We start from the raw sequence: 14,758 nt of genomic DNA on the forward strand, positions 1-14,758 counted from the left end.
GCCTATTAACATTACTGTTCCTGGGGTTATGATCTACTGTGGGTAAGTTGGGGTGAAGAGCTCAGCATCTAGAACTGGTCTGCTTGAACATATGGAAGCAGCACTGAAACCCCCCATGATAAGGGTGGATTATAAAGCTCTTTATAACATCTGGGCAGGATGTCTCCAGTGACAGACTTGTACTTAAAGTCATCCTGCTATAAATCAAAAACCTAACAGTGAAAGCCATTCTACATTCCAGTTCAGAAAGCCATACTACCAAGGTCCAGTTCAGAAAATTCCCTCACCGAGCCACAATATGAGTACAAGATAAAAACAAATGGAGCTAGCTCTATAAAATTTCTCAGTATATTATTATTTATTGTCATTTCTTTTATACACCAACATATTTTTATTCACAAAATATGCAGGCATCCTCCAGCTATAATCCTGAAAGTACAACATTTCAAAATCAGAGTCAGTCTTCAAATGCTATGCATCCAATAAATCGGAAAGCATGGTCCTTGACAAATTTGCCGTTTTTAAGCAAATGCTTAATTTGTGTACATTTTGTAGGCTGATAATCTTGTGTGCAGGGACCATATCACTTATGTATTCTGTACTGTGTGTGGAACTCAGTACATATAGTTGTGAACCTAGATAGGTCCCTCTAAACTCAGGTATCTTCAACCTATTTATTTATTTTGTCTGAATTTTTATTGAAAGTTTTCAACACAGAATACAAGGATTACTTTTTTAGATCCAGGACCTACTTTTAACCCAATCTGGCATCTGGGGACCCATTTCTTAATCTTTTACCATATATTTGCATGGTGGTAGTGCTCCTGTTGCAACCCACCAGTTGAAGACCAGTGGTGACTCATCTGATGGAATGACCATCTACAGAAAAACTCCTTGCACATAGAAAACTGGATGTCAGGGAGAAGGGTTCTCGTCTAGCCTCGCCCCGATAGATGCCAGTTTCCCGTTAGAGGGAAACACTAACAGGGACGTGTGTTTTGTCTCGCTCCTGGAGCTATGTAACAGCTCTGGCCCTTTGTGTGTTTATGGCATACTCTGCGAGCCTTGTGTAAAGGCTACCTACCCAAGCGAAATGATCAGGGTTCCCACTTGCACAAGGAGCCTTTAAATGCATAAGGCACCCCGATGCAGATGTCCACTGTAAACAATTCTATGGTCTGAAAGTCAGATGGCTCTGGGGGATGGGCTAAAAGTGTGCATCCCAACTCTGTTCAGTGTTTCCTTTTCAGGCAATAATATGTTAATGCCTGAAGAGGGCTCTGCTGCTTCTGAGAACAGAAACACTGTACAATTTTCTATTAACCTATTCAGGTTTTCTTGGAGACTGGCTCAATATTGTAATTGAGAGAATGCAATTCTGGCCAGGGGAAAAGTATTTATCTTTGGGAAAGTCTACTAGTCATCATGACATTCAGCATGGCTTTGATTGTGTAGATGACAAAGAATGTTAGATCTGCTTTCATGAAAGCAAATGTGAAATCCTGTCAACACGATGAGGCTGAGTAATTTGCTTATGGTTAATGGGATGACTGCTTTAAACTGTCTCTCATTAGTTCATGTTTACCTGTGAATGTTTCTATTATTATTTTTGGCGCTGTTGCAATGGGGGAAAACCCCCCTCAGATTCTAGTTGTCATGGCAATTGCTCCATTTTGTATATAATGTAAAACTGTAGGGGGGTGGTTGTTAGATTGTAAAAGAACAGAACAGGAGAAGGAAAGAATGGAAATGAAGGAGGCATTATCAGATCATAAATTAGAAAAGTTTTTAAAAAGCAACCTCACAAGAAAACACAGCAAGCCAGAAGATTAAAAGTGATTCTACCTTAAGGATACGTCGGCTAAAAATAGGCTGGTCAGAGAGAAATCCATGACTGAGGCGAGGGAAAGCCATCTAGTCAATGTGTGGCAGGAAAGACAAAGAGGTCAAGACAAATGTTATGATGGTAGAGAAAAATGGTTCAATCAGCATAATATATGAGAGGGAGCCCAGTATGGAACAAACAATTGGTGAAATAATAAATGGAACAGCAACAATAGATTTAAGACGCATTGTTCAATAGCTGTATAGGTGGTATCAGAATGTACAGCTTTCCATTAGGTCAGTATCACAGACTTCAGAACTACAAAATAATGGCGGCAGTGGTGGTGGGTGGGGAATCTTACTAATTCCTCAGCTTCACAGGACATAGTTTAAGATATTTTTCAACATTTCTTTAAAGGGCAAGAATTGCTATCACTTCAGCAACCGTGATTTTATAGGCACGTGTGTTCCTTGGCAACTGATATATATACCCACTAAGGAAGAATTCCAGCTTTCTAATGCTGGCATACTGTAACCATTTGGGAGTTCATGTTTTCCATTTTGAGTACAGATGTTTAAATATTCAATTTTCAAACTTTTCTACTCTCATATTAGGATTTTGAAAGTGACCCGAGTGTCTGTTTAACTACGTATATGAATTTGAAATTCTAAATAAGCTTACTTGAAAGCAAGCCCCATTGAATACAGTGGGACTTACTTCAGAGTAAGCATTCCTAGGATTCTACTACACGATCTTTGTATTTGAGATTTGAGCTAAACTGTAAAACCATTCACAGGGCTGTATGCCAACCTGTCAGCCACAGTAAATCTCATTTCTATCCAAGTATGTTAAGCCCTAAAATAAAGTGTAACTTGAGTTACTGTACATACTTACAAGTGGTTTAAATATAGAAAAGCATGAGCCTGACTGCTTTGCCAGTCAACCCGTTTGGATAATGCTAATGCCTGACAGCCAAGTAAACTCAATTCATCTGCTTGATGTACTAGAAAGGAGATAATTTCTGTATATGGTTATGGGTGCTTTCTGTAAAGCTCATCTTCCTCATAAAAGAAAGAAAAATCAAATGGGATTTTAAAAAATCTAATTCATATAGTATCATTACATGTATCAAATGTTGTCCCCCCCCCCCTGCCAACAGCATATAAATACCCTGGAGTCAAGCAATTTAGTCCTAAAATGTAATTAAGTTAGACGTGGAATGTGGACCAGATTACAGAACTGGATACCAGAAGCACTGCTCCCCTGTTCGATAAAAGGACGGGGGTGGGGGGAGGGACTGTCTACTACCATGGAAGAACTACCAGTGCTTCCATGAGTCTGGTTGCGGGTTGTCTGCAAAGTCGTAAGTTGCATGTAGCATCTGCAACACAGATGTAACATTTTCATATCCTCATCCTCTGTCCTGAGGCAAGTCTCATTGAACTGCATGTAAATTGTTTTAGTTGAGTACACGAACGATTAAAATCTTAGCTGAAGGACAGATCAACATGCGAGATCTACACATTTGTTTTGGTATAACTGCTAGCAACACCAAATAAGAAGCACCTCTTGGAAAAGAAATTTGAAAAAAAATTAAGTTGTTTTTGTAGAAAACAACTCATGTTGCCCAGGGCTGAGCAAAGACAATCTGCAACACTCTTGGAAACAAATGGTCATGATTTTAAGTAAAACGGTTGCATGACTTAATGAGAGTAGAACCCACTTTCTTTCCACATCCTATTTCTAACTACTTTGACAACAGGGAGGACTCTTGACAGCATAGCAGAACCTTGGTTCTTGTTCTGAACAACACTAAAACAACAGAGGGAAGCAACTGCTTTATTCTAGGGCAGCTTTCTTCAACTTTGTGTTCTTCAGATGCTGTGGGCTCCTATCCTCATCAGCATTGGCCAGCATGGTCAAAGACCAGGGATGATGTACTCCAGAAATGTCTGGAGGGCACCAGGTTGGGGAAGGCTCCTCTAGAGAACTGGGAGGAGGAATTTCAATCCTAGTCAATGCCCAATATATCACTGACTTTTTGGAAATACATAGCTATGGGTTGCAAATACTTCACGGTTCCCCCTGGATGTATTTTTGCATACACTGATTATCTTGTTTTCTAGTAAATGTCTTGTACATTCATTTTGATTTGATTTAGTACATAGATAACAATGGTAGCATTGCTAGGTTTTTTTTAATGCCCATTCTATACAGTTTCCCCATTTCTTTTTACTTTTATTAAATATACTGCAGTAACTGTCAACTGTTACATGTGGTATATTTATTATCAGCTCCTTCCTTGTTTCTGTGTGCAGGCATATTTATAAAAATTCAGTAAAAGCTAGTCAGTAACAGGACAAACCGTGGCACTTGACCGAGTTTTGCAAAACAACAGTACAGCAACACTCCTCTCCATTTGTTGCAAATGCTGTATGCTTCAACCAGAAATTCAGTCTCATTAAAAAGCCCTATCAAATTTCAGCAGAAGACACTTAATTTCACGTTCTGAAGCACTGTTCTGAGATACAAAAACAGTGAAGAGTTGCTGCTTTCATGTCCTGCTAGTGGGCTTCCCAGTAGCATCTGACTGACTACTGTGAAAACAAGGAAGCTGGGCCACAAAGATGGGATGTTTTTTGCTCAGAGTTGAACATTTTTAGCCAAAAAGAATTTGCCGTTTTGGAGCTATTTTTATGCAAAATCAGCAAAAACGGCACTGCCGACATGGGTTGCCATACACCCAGATTTTCCTGGGCATTTTTTTTCTGATTTATGCCCAGACACTGCTGCCGACTGCAGTATTCCAGATACGTCCAGGGAAATTATGGATATATGGCAACCCTAGTTCTAGCCTTTTGACTTTTCTGTTTTTGATGTTCTTAAGTCTGTTTGGGTTGCTCATGGATTTTAATTAAGACATTTTTATTTTTATTTGTGTGTTTTGCTTGCTTGTTAAGGCACTTTGAATGATTCCTTCAGGATGGGAAAAATGGATATTAAAAATAATAATAATTTAAAAATAAATTTTAAAAAACATACTGTTGTCCTTCACCACTGTCTTCTTGAAAATTTATGAGCCTGAATTTCTTTTGTTTTGCTTTGAAAGCAACTGAAAATGCTTGGGGAATTGTATGCAAGCAGATCATGCAAAATGCATGATTGATGAAACAGATTCAAACATAATTGTTTCAGTTTCAGTTAAATTAAAAGAAATACATTTTGGGAAAGTCTGAGCTAATTCTTTAAAAATAACTGTAATTTTGAACTGGGAAAAGAATACTGGCACCATGTTTTTCCATGAGAAAGATGTTGTCAAACAGAATAGATGCATTAAGCTAGTACTGTTGTTGTTGTTTAGTCGTTTAGTCGTGTCCGACTCTTCGTGACTCCATGGACCAGAGTACGCCAGGCACTCCTATCTTCCACTGCTTCCCGCAGTTTGGGCAGACTCATGTTTGTAGCTTCAAGAACGCTGTCTAACCATCTTGTCCTCTGTCGTCCCCTTCTTCTTGTGCCCTCAATCTTTCCCAATATCAGGGTCTTTTCCAGGGAGTCTTCTCTTCTCATGAGGTGGCCAAAGTATTAGAGCCTCAGCTTCACGATCTGTCCTTCCAGTGAGCACTCAGGGCTGATTTCCTTAAGAATGGATACGTTTGATCTTCTTGCAGTCCATGGGACTCTCAAGAGTCTCCTCCAGCACCACAGTTCAAAAGCATCAATTCTTTGGCGATCAGCCTTCTTTACGGTCCAGCTCTCACTTCCATACATCACTACTGGGAAAACCATGGCTTTTACTATACGGAACTTTCTTGGCAAGGTGATGTCTCTGCTTTTTAAGATGTTGTCTAGGTTTGCCATCACCTTTCTCCCAAGGAGCAGGCGTCTTTTAATTTTGTGACTGCTGTCACCATCTGCAGTGATCATGGAGCCCAAGAAAGTAAAATCTCTCACTGCCTCCATTTCTTCCCCTTCTATTTGCCAGGAGGTGATGGGCCCAGTGGCCATGATCTTCGTTTTTTTGATGTTGAGCTTCAGACCATATTTTGCGCTCTCCTCTTTCACCCTCATTAAAAGGTTCTTTAATTCCTCCTCACTTTCTGCCATCAAGGTTGTGTCATCTGCATATCTGAGGTTGTTGATATTTCTTCCGGCAATCTTAATTCCGGCTTGGGATTCATCCAGCCCAGCCTTTCGCATGATGAATTCTGCATATAAGTTAAATAAGCAGGGAGACAATATACAGCCTTGTCGTACTCCTTTCCCAATTTTGAACCAATCAGTTGTTCCATATCCAGTTCTAACTGTAGCTTCTTGTCCCACATAGAGATTTCTCAGGAGACAGATGAGGTGATCAGGCACTCCCATTTCTTTAAGAACTTGCCATAGTTTGCTGTGGTCGACACAGTCAAAGGCTTTTGCATAGTCAATGAAGCAGAAGTAGATGTCTTTCTGGAACTCTCTAGCTTTCTCCATAATCCAGCGCATGTTTGCAATTTGGTCTCTGGTTCCTCTGCGCCTTCTAAATCCAGCTTGCACTTCTGGGAGTTCTCGGTCCACATACTGCTTAAGCCTGCCTTGTAGAATTTTAAGCATAACCTTGCTAGCGTGTGAAATGAGTGCAATTGTGCGGTAGTTGGAGCATTCTTTGGCACTGCCCTTCTTTGGGATTGGGATGTAGACTGATCTTCTCCAATCCTCTGGCCACTGCTGAGTTTCCCAAATTTGCTGGCATATTGAGTGTAGCACTTTAACAGCATCATCTTTTAAAATTTTAAATAGTTCAGCTGGAATACCATCACTTCCACTACTCAAGTACTACTCAAGCTTAATGCATTGTTTCAGAACAGGATGCGCTAAAAGAAAATTATGCAATTTCCATTTTAATTAAATTATTACTCTGTCTCTAAAAAACCCCGTCTTAAGACAACTCCTTCTCTCAGAGGCATTAGCAGCTGCTGATTGTTTTTTCTTTACTGCCACCACAGAACATGTAATCTGAAATAACGCATCCTCCCATATAAACCAGGAAACAACTTTAGGAAATAAAGTCTATCACTGAGGCTAAAGAAGAGATATTGCTCAAGTTAAGGAAGTAAAGATAATTGAGGCCAGGTGGTGTCACAGGAAAGGTCCCAGGAATTGGAAGAGAAAACAGAAGGACTGAGGAGCCAAATAAATGTCCTAAACATCCAGAATCATTAACATTTGTACGTGTGTGTGTGTGTGTGTGTGAGAGAGAGAGAGAGAGAGGGAGAGAAAGAGAAAATCACAAACAGTTAGTACCATAATCTGATTACTTGATGATCCTGCTGAGCGACTGGAGCTCAGTTTCCCCAAGGGATACAACGCATTTGAGAAACTGGGGCATGAACATATTTCATAACATGAATGCTTCTAAATGCAGACTGCTTTCATGCGTAATTGATAACATCTGGGGACTGCTTGCAACGTTTTCCATCTTTTTAAAACGTAACATATTTCTGAATGGTCTCCATTCAATGGTTTATATTTAATGGTGACAACTCTCTTCTAGGAACAGATACCAGGCATCACCAGTCACCACACACCTTTTCCTTACTACTCTTTCAGGTATAATCTTGTCCCAGGAACTTATACTGATATGGCTTTGTTCATAAAGTAGCACAAGATTTCCTACATAGATAGTTTGAGGATGAAAGCCTCTAAATCCTACTTTATGAGGTGCATCCAGATATAATTTGCCACGTGAAACAGAGCAATATCATAATATAAAGTGTGCTGTCCTACTTCTGATAACGTACAGGAAACATTTCCCCTACAGAATATATTTCACAGTAGTTTGTATCACAGTGAGTATTGTGTAATTTGAAAAAGGAATTCCTCATTTTTTTTCAAAGTAGTTATATTAGCTTAAAAAGATTACACATAGGGTATACTGTACTTCCTATGATCAAGGGCCTCCATAACATTCTGAATTATAAAGTTAGAAGGTTCTAGAATCTCATCAGTGTTTTTTTCAGTGCTCATTGATTTACTGGCCTTGCTGACGGGTTTTTTCACCTACACTGTACTGATTTGATGGCATATGAGGAGGGTATCAGGATGGCAAAGGCTGATCTAATGTCTAGCATATTCCTGGATTACTCAGCTATATGGCTGCCCTCACAGGAGATGATACAGTGGTGCCTTGCAAGACGAAAAGAATCCGTTCCACGATTCTCTTCGTCTAGCGGTTTTTTCGTCTTGCGAAGCAACCCCATTAGCGGCTTAGTGGATTAGCACTATTAGCGGTTTAGCGGCTATTAAAGGCTTAACGGCTGAGCTGCTAAAAGGCTATTAGCAGCTTAGCGGCTTAGAAAAAGGGGGGGGGGAAGCGAAAAAAAAATGGCAAGACTCGCAAGACATTTTCGTCTTGCGAAGCAAGCCCATAGGGAAATTCGTCTTGTGAAGCAACTCAAAAACGGAAAACCCTTTCGTCTAGCGGGTTTTCCGTCTTGCGAGGCATTCGTCTTGCGGGGCACCACTGTACAGAATCAATCTGCAGCATTGGCACAGCATGCGTGCGCATGCTGAAGCCAAACAACAGGCTTCTCCATTCCCTAGTAGCTGCAAAGGCTGTTCTCCATGGCAGCCACTTTGGGCAAAACAGCAGCAGGATTCTGTGCCTTGAATTCACTAGCCAATATTGAACCAGGCATGTCTTCTTGTGCCTCAGTGTTCTTCAGCTATGAAATGGGATCAATGTTCTCTGAATGGAATAAATGCAATATCATACCTATATGCATATTATATATTTGACATTCTGTGTAGCCTTTGTCACCTGGAGGGACTGGTGCTTGGTTTCATTTCCAGATTCCTGCTTGTGCTGTATTTGAGTATGGATTACGTTTATTGATTTTATTAATGATAGCAAACCTTTTAAAAGCATAAGCAGCGGAGTTCCAGCAATAAATAATTGCCATTTAATAATGATAAAAGCTTGGCAAAAAATTGTTAACAGTTCTTTTGCCTATTTTTCACCTCTCCCATGAAAACATCCCTACTATGGACAAATAATTGTGACTATTACTATTCCAAAACTGCAATCCTTAAATACAAAAACTGCGACATTAGAAAAAAAGAATTTGGACTGCACTTTCAACTTGCTTTGGTTTTTGCTACCACATTTTCAAGCAAATGTCTTTGTTCATGGAGGCTAGAAACTTATTTTAAAACAGATGCAGAGATCCTCAGAATCCAAATGGAGCCTTTAGGTGAAGGGTTGACCCATAGGCTGGCTAAGTTTGGCCTGTCCATTTTATAATTTCCCATACCAGCATTCATTATTTTACTTGCTGTAAAATCTAAGCTGCTGTGAAAAAGCTCCTGGTCCTATTTATCAGTTTATGCCTGCTCAATTTCACTACTCTCAAGTTTAAAAACAATATTCTTTGAACTAATTTCCAGAACACTTCATTCATTTCAGGCTTTTTGTTTTGTTTGTTTTTGTCTCTACCTCATACAAATGCACAAGAAGACACTTAATAAAGTTGATTGCAAATCCCTGAGGAGTGGGGGTGGGAAATAGAACAATGCTTTGCCTAGAAACAAACAAAGAATATATGCATCTTTTCAGTTCACTGGAGGTGGAAATCCTGTTGTGGACATGTATATATTACAGCTGAACTCAGTCCCACTCCATTAAAATTAAGTAGAAAGAAAATGAGTCAGAGGAAGGATGCCCATATGCTAGCTTGTATGACGTTAAGAAAGGTTTATTAAATTCTAACTTTTATAGTTTAATGAGGCAGTCTTCCATATGGATGAGGACCAAGAAAAGAAAAGATGAAACAAGTTCACTATCAATTTCCTCATTGCCCTATGCTCTTTCTCTGCCTTTTTAAAAAAATATCTCATTCAGCTGAGAATCATCTTAAATTTGGGCTTCAATTTTCTAATACATGCCAAGAATTTAAGGCACCAAATTTCCTCCTGAGTTATCATAGTCATCCTCTTCTTCCAATTAATTTGTTTTCATTATAGACATCATTAGAGATCTTTGTAAGCTGACAATAAAAAAAAAAGTGATGGAGGAAGAACAAAAGAGGAGATAGATAGAGAAACGTAAGTGGAGTGGGATGAATATGATAAAGTGCAGCTGCACGCACAATTTTTCCTTTTTCACCTTGTTTCGTCTTCACATGCAAGTACATCTGTCTGTGCTTATCAAAGCCAGGCTCTAACATAAGCTTTAAAAATGTTCATAGTTAGGAACAGTGCTTACTCTTGGGCCGACGTCTCCTTGATCCCCCTGCAAAACAGAAAAGTCATCATAATTCTTCTTTCCCCCATTTCATTTATTTGTTGTTTAAGAGTTGCTGTGATGGGAGAATTCATTTCTTCCACATACAATAGAAAAGGGTGACCAATTGAATGAAGGAAGTTTACAAATTAACATTTGACCATGTGATGGACGTCCACACATTTCATGCATGCAAAGGCCTCAATCTTTCCATTTAAAGGACTGCTGATCTATATGCAAAAAATTAGTTAGGGCACATGCAAGGAATTCCTGTGGGACTGTGGTATCAAGACAAGGCATGGATAAAATATCTGTGGAATTTTTAAAAAAATTGATTTTTTATTTCAGGAAACAAAACACATCCATACAAGGAAAACAGAGCTTAGTAGTTGTATAGAAAAGAAAGAAAAATAGGGGCTGATGGTTGTAGTTTTAGATGCTCCAAGAAAGGCAATCAAATGAAAGGTGTCTTTCCATGAGGTTGCATGAGTCAATAAAAGGATATCATGTCGTACAGAAGGTGTGAGTCTCCCCCCCCCACTGATTATTTTGTGAAATAATTAATTTGTCCATAAGCATGTTGTCCCACACTTATGAAATCCAGGCTTCCAAAAGATTTGCATTTAAAGTTTTCCTATTATTCGCAGTCACTAATCTAGCTGCAGTTAATAAGTGGAGGATGAGGTGTTTGCTGGTTATGTTCTTAAACTGAGGAGTAAAATAAGATAGTAGGGCTAATTTGGGGTCTGGTTGTAGCGATTGTTCCATCATTTGAGAATACGTTTTGGGCAAAACCACCATATATGTAGCAGAGAGCCAGGCAAATTGCATTCCCTCCAGCAAAGTTTGGATGTGTAACAATTAATTCTATATAATTTGGCTGGGCAACGTGATATCTTTAAAGCATTTTCTTGAGTTCTAATTGAGAAGCATCCAAATGGGAGTTTATTCCCCATTTGTTTCCAGAGTTGTTCCTCTAATTCTTCTCCAAAATCTTTACCCATTTTATTCGTAATGAAGTGAGAGGAAGTGTAGCCAGCTGTGTGAGACTGTTATACAGCTGGGAGGTGATTGCCCTTCCCAGTGGGTTGGTTGAGTTGAGCAGTTGCTCAAAACCATTGAAAGTGCTTGAACCCTTATATTTGGTTAATTTAGAAAATGTATAATTTGGTGTATCTCTAACCAGTCACATGGTACATCTCCCAATATAAAATTTATTTCTAGAGCTGTAAGGAGCTTTTGGTTCTGTGGAATCCTTTGATGGCAATCATGTCAAAATCAGAGGGTCCATGCAGCAACAGGTAACCTGTGGCCCTCCTGATGTCATTGGGCTCCACCCACCCCAACCAGCAGGGCCAAGGGTGTGGAGATGTGGTCTGGAAGGCCACAAATTCCCCATCCTTCAATAATGGAACGCAAAAGAAATATATCCTAGTGGGAATTCCCAGTGGCAACTGGGACTGCAGGTTCTGATACAGAAGCCTTGTGTATGGAAAAGCAAATTGCTGACAGTGGACACAGGAAACAATATGACCCAAAGGCCAAACAGGAAGATGATTTAAAAAAAGAAAGAATTGAGACACAACTCTTATTAGAATGCTTAGGAACCTACTTAAGAAATTTTAAGGCAATGTTCTGAATGACCAATCTTACCTTTTCCCCTTTTGCTCCTGGAGGCCCCTGTAGAGATCAACAAGAGGATAGTAAGGAAGTAGCTGATTAATCTACAGTGCAGCTCCCCCCTCCAACTTTTACTAAAACAAATTATTTCAAGGAGAAAGAGGGGCCATTTACCTCTAATGTAGGGATGAGGAACATCCCTGATTTAACCTTTCCCCTGTCTTTATTTGTGGATATTTATGCTAGACCCTTTCCCCTGACTTCTATATATTTATGTATGTGAAATATTTCCCCCCTCTATAGAGATGCATTTAATCATGTGAACAATCTGAAGTGGTGAAGCCGAGACCTTGGTTGACTAACTCAGTGACTGACAGCTAGACCATATTTGGGGCCCACAGAGCAGCTGTGACTCTCAGGTGACGGTTTTTATTCTTGTTTTATTAGAACACAAATATTTTATTCTTCAGTAAAGCTTTCTCAGAATACTCAATTTCTCAGAATACTTTCATGAGCTCTGGGCCCATTAGTACAACCCAACTAGGTTCACACAGTTAAATCAATGGATTTTAGATACCGTGGAGCAGTGCCAAGCAGCTTCTTCTCCTTATGGTTTTGCATATAGCTGAATACTGACACTTTTAATTCATCCACAGTGTGTGTGTGTTACTCGGAGCATAACTTACTGGTTTGCCATCCAGTCCAAGAGGCCCCTAAAACAAAAGAAGACAACGATGTGTTATAAAGCAATATTATTTTTGTAGCACAGTAAATCCTGCCTTTCCACCTCAGAGGGTTTTCCCACGTGATCAGTAAAAAGCATGTCCCGAGGGCATCACAGTCTTTGCACAATAATTCTGAAAAAGCTCCTTTACAGGCTAATAATACAAGAGTGCAAGACTGGCGTACAGGGTCTTCAGTGTGGTGCTACCCATCCTTTGGATTCTCTTCCATTGCATATCAGATAGGCACTTTCTCTGTTGGCTTTTTGGTGCCTGCTAAAGACATTCCTCTTCCAGCAAGCCTTCTAAAATTTTGATCCCAAGTTGGTTTCTGTCCTGCATCTGAACTGATTTCGTGTATCTGCTGTTTATACTTTAAACTGGTTTTTAATTTTAAAGGTTATTTTTTATTAAAAATGTTATTATATGCAATTGTTTTCAACTGTTTTTATATATGTAACTGTTTTATATATGTTTTATATCATAAAGTGCTTCAAGATGCCTCATGAGAAACAATTCATAAATTAAATCATCATCATCATCAATGCTTTTGATGTGTCAGTACTCACCAGTAGAGAATACCAGCACCTCTTTTTTAGTTTTGTTTTTTGTGTCCATAGCAGCCATGATGTCCTGGCACCCATGACACTTCAATCAAGATAAAAGAGTGCCAGCAACTCATTGATTTATTTGGTTTTTTACCAAAAAGTACTGATAATATTGGTGCAGAACTAGCAAGACATCCACCCATGGCTCCTTTGGGAAGAAGGGGAGGATAGAAATTTAATAAATACAAGAGACATGGAAAGGAGTAGCCTCATTGTGTGGGAGTGTATGGTTATGCTCCCCCCTTACAAGTATTTCTTAACACATCAGCACAGGAGAAGGTCAGAGCAAATTATGACAAACAAAGCCAAATGAGAAAATCAACAGCAATGGTGTTTGTGTGTGTGTTTTTTTAATGGATGCACCTCACCATTACCATTTTAAACAAGTACTCCTGCACAGGGTAGGGGGAATTCAAAGGAAGAGAATGGGATAAAAATTAATGAAATGATGTAAGTGCAGAACGAGGAAGGCTGTGCCACTAATCAAGTCACATGCAATACTTACTAGGTGCCTGACGTACATTCCAAACAATAAACATAATACATACAAACATACTATTTCCTTTGGGCAAATAATATTGCAAATTTGAATACTGTACTGTGAAATTGTGATATCCTCAGGACAGTAGTACAAACTTCAGAGACAATTTGTTGACTTTGTACACTGTTAATTGAACAAAACTGATCATGTGGGAAAACCCTAGACATTTCGAAAGGTGTTTAATTATTGAGCAGTATTTTGGTTGGTTGTTTTCGAGGGACCACATCCTTTTCTAATTCTTTGTAAAATGGAAACCAGTTGGCCTTGTCATGCAAGAGTTGGTATACCCACCCTTTAATGTGCTACTTTAGTTGGAGGTTGTCCCTCACTGCATCTGCTTGCTAATTTTAAAAATGATTAATTACTAGCAGTGGTAAAAGCAGGGTTGCCATATTTCCCAGAAATCCAAGTATTATCTGGATTAAAGAAACTGCAGATGGTGCCTGGGTAATGCATCACCTGGTTTAGATTCTAAGCTTTTATGTGAAAAAGAACATTTCAAGTTGCAGAGAAAAACAGGAAAGTGTGCCAATCACCTGGTACTTAGTAAAAAAGTTGTTTCTCCTCCCAAAGTTGTTTCTTTGTTCTAGGCAATGATGCTTAACCACTTAGCCACTCCTAACCATCACATGTGAATGGAAAAGAGTGGCTAAGTGGACCAAATGGTTACCTAAACACTTGAAGGATGGAGCTTAACATTTGCTGAACTCCTCTCCACTCCTCTAACTTCTTTCTAACAGTGAAGGTAGTGCTTGTTGGTGAAAAGGTTCTGCCTCTTTTTATTTGCCACTCTGGGTGATGATGGGGACTGCTACTGCTGCATTTCTCTTTTCTGCTTGTGTATGCATGGACTCTTAAATTAAAAGCAATTATATAAAAGAAGAAGCTGTGTGATATCAATGAGCAGATCAAAAAACCATGATCAAAGTATCATAGAATTTGTAGAGTTCAAATGGTGATCTAGTCTAACTCCTTGCAATGCAGGAATCATAGCAAAAGGATCTCTGACAGGTGGCCATATAAAAAGGGTTTTAAAACTGCATTGAAGTTCACCACCTTCTTAGGTTGTCCATTTCACTATTGGACAGCTCTTTCCATCCGAAAGTTCTTCCGAACATTTAGTTGGAATCTGCTTTCTTGACATTTGAATCTACTGGTTTGGGTCCTGCTCTTTAGAGC

At 39.3% G+C, this 14,758-nt stretch overlaps 1 protein-coding gene across 30 annotated transcripts in view; it reads right to left on the reverse strand.

The window, feature by feature from the left end:
* LOC114591309 (uncharacterized) overlaps positions 1 to 14,758 on the reverse strand; it is an 84,380-nt gene that overhangs the window by 34,303 nt on the left and 35,319 nt on the right. For all 30 annotated transcript variants that reach the window (XM_077924566.1, XM_077924565.1, XM_077924563.1 and 27 more), the window contains exons 2-4: positions 12,395 to 12,421; positions 11,742 to 11,768; positions 10,071 to 10,097 (exon numbers count right to left, since the gene is read on the reverse strand). The gene's annotated coding sequence lies outside the window, so the exon portion shown is untranslated. The remainder of the gene's footprint in view (positions 1 to 10,070; positions 10,098 to 11,741; positions 11,769 to 12,394; positions 12,422 to 14,758) is intronic.

The sequence above is a fragment of the Podarcis muralis genome, chromosome 2, assembly GCF_964188315.1.
Source record: "Podarcis muralis chromosome 2, rPodMur119.hap1.1, whole genome shotgun sequence".
NCBI lineage: Eukaryota > Metazoa > Chordata > Lepidosauria > Squamata > Lacertidae > Podarcis > Podarcis muralis.